Raw genomic sequence first — 9,881 nt, 5'->3', positions numbered from 1 at the left:
CCTGAATGTAGTTTTGGTTGCCAGCTGGAGAACCCAAGGCTGCCCAGTTCAATATCCCTCCACCTACCCAGCAACATGAAGAGCAGGACGAGTACAGAGTAGAGCAGCATTTCCAAACCAGAGTGACATAAGTGCCTTGATTCTAATCTAGAGAGTGTGGGAAGTGAAGAGTTAAACAGAAGACCTTTGACCTTTCAAACAGGCAAGCCCTGGGTCAGATGACCCATGAGTTTGGGTTCCCATGTCCTCTCTCATCCTAATTAGGGAAGATGCCTAGAACCATCAAGCCTTCAGCTATTGGGAAGCCTTCAGCTACTGGGCACAGCATGACTAGCCAATTACCTGATAACACGTCTCAGTAGCCTCATGTTGAAGTGAGTGTCCATGTTGTCCATGATGTCTCTCTAGGGTCAGCAGCCAGCAGGAAGAATCAAACGTCATCTTCCACGTATTCTTCCTGGAGAGCAAGCCGGAGATGGTATGGTGGTGACGCTACATGTGGCATGCATAGGAATGGGTGGACATCATGAAAAGAAGAAAAAGAGGTCAACAACCTGAGAACAGAATAATGTGGAAAGGAACACAATTAGATTTTTCTCTTCATGCCAAGGGTCCTCCCTACCATCACTTGAACTGACTCATGAATTCCCTTTCTAAGAAACTTCAAAATGAACCCATACAAAAGGGCAGTGTGACAGAGGAAAGAACTCTGGAGTCAAAGTCAGAACAAAACTCAAATCCCTGGTTTACCACCTTTCAGCTAGGTAATTTGTGGCAGCTTACTCTTGAAGACCCAGCAGGGACTGGACTTGGGTCCCCTCAACTCTGACCTTGAAATTCAGCATCTGCTGGTAGCTGAAACCCTATGCCTCCTGAGAAGCATACTTTGTAGAAATATGGAAGAAGGATGCTTACCAAAGAAGGAACTCAACCAGGAAGACTGGTGAAGACTGAACCAAACCAGTCTGTGCCAAGGTGGACCCCAGTGCTGACTTGACCTTTCACCAACTTTCTCCCTCACTATAACACTAAAAAATCACACCCAAAGGTGGAGATTTAACAAGATTTAATAAGACATGCAGTGCATGAAGAAGCATGTCCTGCCCACTGCACCTGTATGCCGACCTCCTGTATCTCTCCCCACTCTACATGCTTGGATGTCACTTCTTTCCCACCAGCCTCTAGCAACTTTCCTTAGCTTCTGCTCTGAGAGTCAGCCTGAAGGATCCTCTCCTTTGTTCTGTCACCCTTGTGCTTAAGCACAGTTCCCAATAAAAGCCTTGCCTGGAACTCCCATTTGTTCTGTACTACACTACAAGGAGTTCGATAGTTCTGTAGTAACTCCCAAGGAGCCCAGTTAGTAACACTCTGAGCCTCACTTTCCACAATGGTAGAACGGGGATAATACCTATTTCACAGGGTTGTTGTAAGGATTAAATTAAATAACAGTGATGTTCTACAATGTGCTCAACAGACATGGTGACTTTTACTACCATTGTTAAAAGTCACCTTCTGTTATGTCATGTAAACAGCGTATCTGGGTGGAACAGAGTTGCTCTCGTGTTCAACAAACTCCCCTCGGCCTTGTCTCCAACAGCCAGCCTCAATCAGATACAAGAAAAGCAAAAGAAGCCATTGATGTCTGATGTACAATTGTCAGCATAAAAAATAACACTTGTATCATTAGGCAATTGCACCTGACTTGAAGTAAATCTTATTGGCACCTTGTATGGTCACTTTCTAAAGGCTAATGATGACCCCTCAATCACCCTCAACCACCTAACACATCACTTTTATCGGTTCTCCTGGACTTCAGGAACCCTGTGCCCACTGGTGGTCCCCAATGGGCAGGAATGCAGGCTTCAGGCAAAACATAACTCACTCCTTAACCTATGGCAAAAAACCCTGAGCAAGCCCAGGTATCCACGGAATTCTGTGTCCTACATTCTAGCCCCCCTTTCTTCCAACACCTGGCATGTAAATCTCTCTGCTCAACCAGCCATCCCTCAGCTTCATTTCCCACAACATGTAGGCAATAATACCTGTCCTTCTCATCTCTGAGGACTATGATGATAATAAACTGAAGTATATGACAAAATTCTTCCAAAGCGAAGCATTTTGAACAGCAAAAAGGCACATTACTGATATAAGGTAGTATAAACATATTCAGTAGATATCAGCAGAAACAGAGACATGACAGCTTTGATGTACATGTAAAAGTACAGGTAGGATTTCCTACAAGAGTATTCAGGTCCTTTTATTCCTACCCAGATTTTAGAGTAAGCCCTATTCTTTCAGTATAACCTCACGTAGTAAGATTTCATCTTTGTTTCTTGCCAAGCTTCAACTATTGCATCTGTAGGGGCCAACAGCCAGCTGCTCCCAAATGTGCTGCATTGACATATTGATTATTTTAAATAAAAGTTATCTGAGAGACAACCAGGGTTAAAAGAGCACTCTGATTGCCACCACCCCCACCCCAACACCTGCATTAGTCTCCAGAAAGCAAGAAATCTCCAATGTGAATGGGAGGTAAAGACAATCTCTATCACCAGAGATCGGAAATTTGAGCCAAGGAGGTTTGAAACACAACCCTTGTTACTTTTTTACTATTTTACCATCCCAGCCCAAATTCTGTTTAGAATTCTTTACTAACTGCAGCTCCCATAGTTACATTTTCTTTTCCTGGCACTTCCTCACAGATTTATTGTCACTTTGTCGAGAAAGTATAAAAACTGTCTGCTCCGATCATTTCTTGAAGTCTCAGTATCATTACTGTGCCTCTGTGTGCACTGTGTTATTTTTTTTTTATCCTGTTAATCTGCCTCATGTCAATTTAATTCCTAAACCAATTGGAAGCACGTTGGAGGAAAGAAGGAAACTTCTTCCTCTCCTACACACGCACCTGATCTGAGTGGAGTGTGCACTCTGCAGTGGCCTTCATCTTCCAAGGAGTCTGGTCCCTCCTCACTGGCCACAGCTCTTCCAGGCCATCACCTCTGGCCATCGCAGAGACGACATGTGGCCAGTTTGCCTTTGGAGACACACGTGCATTCTTCATACTTTTGAGAGGTATGGGACAATAGTCAACATACACAGAGAGGAAAGTCATGGAATTTGCATATACATTTAAAGACATAAAGCAAAGTGGCAGTTGGGTAGCCTGGCTCAGGATGTCTGACAGAGTTTACTAAATACGACAGTCTCTGTTTTGAAAACTGTGTTTGAGGAAAAAGTCAGGATAAAAAAAAAAAAAAGCAATGATATTCAAGATGAGATGTAAATGTGCAAATAAGGGCAATCGTATCTCTAAGGGATGGCATGGGTTTGTTTCTGTTTTTATTTTTGTTTTGGGGGAGACCGATTTTCAATTTCTCATTAGGCATGCAATATACCCATATTCATTCAAAACTGGTATTGTAGATTAAGGAATTTTAATCTGTCCTCTCCACATTTGCTCTTCAGTTCTTTTGCCTATCCCGAGCTATGGCTCTCTCACAACTCCCGTTTTAAAGTTCTCACTACTACTCATGATCCAATTTAAGTATCACCCTTGTCACAAGCCATCATAACCACCCCAGCCAGAAGGCCCCTGTCTCACCTTTACTTCCCTAGCAGTCCTGCCATCAGATGACCTGCTTCTTCTACAGTCTCGTATAAAGGTTCATGACTTTCTACACCATCTCACACACACTTCTTTATCGGTATCCTGAACATACCAGGTGCTCAGCAAATACCTGTAGAATGAAAAGTTAGTAAGACTATTTGCATAATGTTGTTAGTGTTGTCCCTGGCCCATAGTGTTCCTTACATGTTAGCCATTACTGATAGAAATAAGAAAACATTCTAAATACTTTTGTGCCTAATTCTACGGTTTTGTGTCCTATTCTATTCTATTCTATTCATATATATTTTTTTAAGATAAAGATGTGAATCATCCCCAGGGTCAATTTTTTAAAAAGCTTTTATTTAAATTCCAGTTAGTTAACAGACAGTGTAATGTTAGTGTCAGGTATACAATATAGTGATTCATCACTTCCATACAACACCTGGTGCTCATCCTTAATCCCCATCACCCATTTAACACATCCTCCAACCCACCTCCCCTATAGTCAATATTTAATGATATAGAAGGTACAAGCAAATTCCAAAAAGAAGCTTAATTCCTATTCTCAGATTACGCGTTTTGTAGCTAAAGATTGCATGCTTGCCAACACAAAAGTGATATAAAACAAACTAGTATGTCTTTATGTCTTACTAGGAAAACCAGTACCTGATTTAAATAGTGGGTTTCAAATTTCAGGAATTTCTGTACACATATGTGTACGTGAACAAAAGGGAGATAGGTATTTCCTATCATGTGAAATAGAAGGTTTGCTCACTGTCAAGGACACAGATCAATCTGTCATCCTTGTTTCCCCAAAACTTTACTCACAAGTACAAAGAGCTCAATACCCTCAAATGGAAGACACTAAAACATTGCCTCTGACCTGGGTGGAGCTCCAGAGAAAAAGCTGACTATGTGTCATCAGAAAGCAGAAAGCACATAGTCTAGATTCCTAGAGAGGAGATTCAAACCGGTCCATCTGCCTCCACATCTTATACTTTCTTCCTCTACAGCATCTTGCTTTCCATGTCACAATGCACTAGCCTTCATAATTAGGGCCAGAGCCCTGATCAGAAAAGAAAAACTACAACTTTGTTAAAGAAAGTCAATTCTACTCAAATTTAAAATGTCAACTGAAAAAAAAATCTTTTACAAATGATCACCAAACCTGGTTTTCACAGCCAATGTCCAGCTAAAATCAGATTTCTTGTTGATTCAGAAATGAATGAACTAAGACTAGAACTCAAAATTTTCCTATGAACTTGTGCTCAGTGAATCACTCAAGTGTTGACTTTTAAGGCTCTCTGAAGATGAAGAGAAGGGGCGCCTGGGTGGTTTAGTCTGTTGAGTGTTCGCCTCTTGGTTTTGGCTCAGGTCACGATCTCAGTGTTTGTTGGTTTGAGCCCCATGTCAGCCTGTTTGGGATTCTCTTATTTCCCTTTATCTCTGCCCCACCTCTCCTTGCTTGGTCTGTCTCTCAAAATAAGTTAAAAAATAAACTTTAAAGATGAAGAGGACAGTATGAGAACAATGTAATCACTATTGGAACTAAGGAATGAAATTTGCCAGGTATGTATTAAAAGCATTCCTTTTTTGGGGCGCCTGGGTGGCGCAGTCGGTTAAGCGTCCGACTTCAGCCAGGTCACGATCTCGCGGTCCGTGAGTTCGAGCCCCGCGTCGGGCTCTGGGCTGATGGCTCGGAGCCTGGAGCCTGTTTCCGATTCTGTGTCTCCCTCTCTCTCTGCCCCTCCCCCGTTCATGCTCTGTCTCTCTCTGTCCCCAAAAAAATAAACGTTGAAAAAAAAAAAAAGCATTCCTTTTTCTCAAGATGGAGCATCCATAACCAGGATGTGCCTCTCCCTGAACTCCTCTGAAGTTAATTCATGACGCATAATTTTACAAACAGATCTTAACAGCCTCGGATTTCTATGGCCTACATTAAAATCCACAAGGCAGGCATTAATTTGGGAGTCAGATCAAAAAAGTTTCCAAATTGTGCTCTGTCCCTGACACTCACGTAAGAGCCTGAACATGTGACTTATTCTTTCTGAACCATGGTTTCCTAGTTGGTGTAACATAAGTGATCATTTAAGCCTCACAAAATTTGTGAATTTTTTTTAAATGATGAATATAATGGATTTTCAAAAAAAATACTGTCCTGGTTTAATTGCCAAGGCTGTGTTGATACACGTCAGGTCTAAAAACAGCTGAAGGAGAAGACATACATGTCAAAAAACCAGATGGTCATGCAATTTGATAAATGCAACATTAATATCATCATAATGGCATACGTTATGTATGCAGAGGACTGTCTGAGCAATGTTGCCCGTGAGAAAGAGATGGGGGTAAGAAACTGAAACATACAATTATATTCAGCATAAAAATGTGAGGAAAAGATATTAATGCTTACCACATACTTACCAATAATTTCATCGGGATTAATGAACTTGTGCTAGTTAGCATTTTGAAACTCAGTGGAACAAAGAATAATACACACAACACACCCCACCAGGCAGTGAACAGAATCATATAAAGTTAGATCATGTATAAAATAAGTTGTGTAGAAGCAATACGTTCCTGCTCCTGACAAATGATCTGTTCGGCATCTTGCATGCAACAGTATTCCCTCATTTGGTCCAAATCTTGCCGTGGTTCTCATCAAAAAAGTCTTGCCTGTATGCCAAGGCTGCAAATGTCAATACCTGAATTTAAATAATGGCTCAAAATCTTGAAAATTCCTCTGAACTCACTCTCTCAGTCCCTCTCTCTCTGCCTCATACGTGCGCACACACACAGACACACACACATACATAATAAAGAAAGGACTGATCACGTGCAAGGCAAAAGGTACATCCTCAAATGGCTGTCCCAAGAGCATCAGCAAAATGCACAGAAAGTAGACAGGAAGAAGAGGAAAAGGAGGTAAGAAAACCATTCAGAATTTTTGGAAAGTTATGTGGGCAGTCTATAATCACCATACCTTTGATTCAGGTGTTAGTATAACCATTAGTCTTTCTACGGCTTTTAGCTGAAGATCGGAAAGAGACAGATCCAGAGGACGTGTGACACCTATGCCCCACTTCTTTCTGGGGGGAGGAAATCAAAGTGACAAATCATGACCTTCTGATTTTGTTTTCATATTTGGGGTTGATGAACTGTTGTTCCCTTTAATGATCTGAGAGAAAGAAAAGTGTTGGAAGTAGCAGCGACACACGTGTTTAGGACTTGACAACAACAATGCCCTTTCATGTGCGTCAAGATGTGTCATTCTGTCGATTAATCCTGATTGGCACTGACCTTGCTTTACAGATGAGAAATCGAAAGTCAGATTATGTCAATTTGCCCAAGGTACGTGACAAATAAATAGGGTTAGAGTTCAAATCTCCCCTGTTTTTCATTGCACCAAGTTGCCTCCATTTGAGAGGTTACTTCTGATTCTACGCACTCCAATTCACAAAAATAATAAGTTTATCTCCCCCAAGATGCTGAAACAGATATATCTGGCTAGATGAAACGGATTATTACCTCTTCTCCTGAGGACAGAGAGAGAGAGAGAGAGAGAGAGTGAGAGAGCGAGTGCAAAGGTATGGGGTGTGTGGGGGGTTAAGATTAAGAAATGACAGACTTCAATCAAGAGAAAGCTCACGAGGTAGCAGACTTTGAGTGCTCAAACACTGACAGCCACCATACCTATTACTTACTACAATAAGTAACCTTAGTAGACTTCCTTCCTGCACATAACCCATCCAAGATTTGAAAAACATTGTCCCTATATGACTTGTAATCATCAGCATCTGACCATGCTTGCAACACACACACACACACACACACACACACACACACAACACACACACACACACACACACACCCCCAGGCAATACATCTTAGTAAGTCCTTAAATACACAAGTATCTGGTTTGCCAAAGATGCTTTTTCCCCTCTCTCATTCTGTTTGAAATCTTTCAGGACGAGGTAAGGGATAATTTGCAGCTTGGATAACAATATGTATTTCTAGACCAAAGTTCTTTACTTCGTACTGGATGTGTTTGAAACTTCTGTTTACAGCCAGAAATTCTGAGTTAACTACTTGAAGAAGGAAGAAAGTTTTAACGATTTCGAATTTAAGCAGAATGAGTAATTTTAGTGGTAATGATACTAAGGATGTGCGATTGTTAAAGAAGGCAGGGAGAGCAAAGGTCTCCAGGAGCTCCATGGAAATTATCTCTCCCGCAACTGTTGAAGTAAACGTGCATATGAACAACATATGAACCGGAACCTGTGTCCTCGAGGCTACACACTAGGGTATTCTGGATGCTCTCAGGACAGGGCTATGAAATACTAAATGTTGTTACTATGATCTGCATCAATACATTTCAAAAAATGTTTAACGTTCATTTTTTGAAAGAGAAGAGGGTGTGAGCCAGGGAGGGGCAGAGAGAGAGAGAGAATCCAAAGCAGGCTCCATGCTGACAGCACAGAACCCAATGTGGGGCTTGAACTCACGAACCATGAGATCATAATCTGAGCGGAAATCAAGAGTGGTACGCTTAACCAACTGAGCCACCCAGAGGCCCCTGCATCAGTACATTCTAAACCCATGTCCCACAGAATTCCTAATGAACAGATTTTATCTTACAATACTCGAAACTTCCATTTCAGAAGCTCACAATGTGCCTAACTAAAGTACCACGTCTCTGGGGAGGCTTCTGGCAATTATTCTACAAATGAAAACACAGTAGTAGGTGCTAACCAGGATAATCTGTGCATATTTCAAAGAGCAATCTCTGTTTCCTGATTAAATCCACCACTCACTTATATTTATTTTTGGTGTGCCCTTGTTCCTAATGTTCTCAATGTCTGCTTGATGGCAGCCTAGAAAACTTTCACACACTTTGTTAATGGTCTTCAATCGTAAACACCAAAGCTGTTGTTTTCTCTGCCCACGAGTTTCCAGGTTCACTTTAAATTGACTCTCTGACAGTGAGGAGCAGCAGATTTCTTCCCCAAATTCTAAAACGTCCTCTGACATGGCCAAAAGTCACTGGCTTTCATCCCAAGCCCACCACACATACTGTCCCCAGTGTCAGCCTCCTGTGATCTATGGATCCCTTCACCTCATAAAGAAGGGTCAATCCTTTATGTATGCTCTTTGCCAAAGGAGGGCACACAGTGGGGGAGGACAGGGGGCTGCTGTCACTGGTGTACTGATGTTTCTAGGACTGGCTCACACTGGAAAACAATCAACCGTTCTCCAGCTGCAAAAGCCCCAGCTCTAAACATACACATACACACACACGCGCTCTTAGAAGGTCGTGCAGACTCTCTCTGTAACTTACATCTATCTCCTGAATGCCCAGAGGGAGGGACTGCACCAAAGGACAATGCCTGTCACTGCAGTTCTCCACTTTCAATTCCCTTACTAATAATTCATCTTGGACTTACTGGAGCCATGAGTAAGTTTGCAGCAAGTACAAGGGAAATCCTTCCTGAGAATGTCAGACTGCCCTAAAAGTTAACCCTCTCACCCCCACATCCCAGGTACTTAATAACAAATCCACTCTTTGTCTGGGCTTCAGACCATGGTGACAGAGTGTAGGATTTACCTGCTAACTCAGAAGTTTCTTGCAGAGTTGGGGCTTGGAGAAGATGGAGGGCCCGGGGGAATGGAAGCATTTTGGAGGTGATACAGCTCCTGGCAGGAGTCCGGCAGTGGCTTCTTTCTGCACAGTTCCCAAGTCAGAAGCCTAATAGGCCCCTCCCCACCCGACGCACCAACACACTTTAGCGCTTACCCTCCTCACCCCTCACCTCTCCGATCGCGCCTCGCCGCCACTTCGGGACTCAAGACGTGGTGGTGGTCACCCAGGTGGAGTGGCCTTTGTGTGCGGAGACCCGGTCACCGCCAACGTGCGGATCGTCAGCTCAGCTCCTCCAGCCCCGCAGCCCGTAGCTCTCGGTTACTCTAGCAGAAGAGTTCCAGGGTCCCGCTGAGCAAAGTCCCCCGGGGCTTTCTCGGCAGCTCGACTCCGGCTCCCCGCGCAAAGCCCGCCACTCTCCGGGAGGGGAGGGAGTGGCCGCAGCCCGGCCTCGCGGCTTCGGGCGAGGGCGTCTCCCGGGCGGGGCCCTGGGACCGCGGGACACCTCCGGAGCCGCCGCCGCAGAAGCCCGGGGCGCCGAAGACCCACAGCCCCGCGTCGGCAAGGAGCGCGCTCCCCGGGCGGGGGAGCCGCCGCCGGCGCCCACTTTTCCCGTCGCGGGAGCGGAGAGCAGCGGAG

At 43.7% G+C, this 9,881-nt stretch overlaps 1 long non-coding RNA gene across 1 annotated transcript; it reads right to left on the bottom strand.

The window, feature by feature from the left end:
* Nucleotides 1-348: 348 nt before the first annotated feature.
* LOC116738383 lies at nucleotides 349-9,631 on the bottom strand. Its single transcript, XR_004344262.1, has 4 exons — nucleotides 9,415-9,631; nucleotides 3,602-3,737; nucleotides 2,906-3,062; nucleotides 349-554 (listed from the first exon to the last, which is right to left on the bottom strand). It is a non-coding gene; the product is annotated as an uncharacterized LOC116738383 (long non-coding RNA).
* Between the last annotated feature and the right edge of the window lie 250 nt (nucleotides 9,632-9,881).

Source organism: Lynx canadensis, chromosome D2 (assembly GCF_007474595.2).
Source record: "Lynx canadensis isolate LIC74 chromosome D2, mLynCan4.pri.v2, whole genome shotgun sequence".
In the NCBI taxonomy this organism is placed as follows: Eukaryota; Metazoa; Chordata; class Mammalia; order Carnivora; family Felidae; genus Lynx; species Lynx canadensis.
This window is presented reverse-complemented; position numbering and strand designations above follow the sequence as displayed.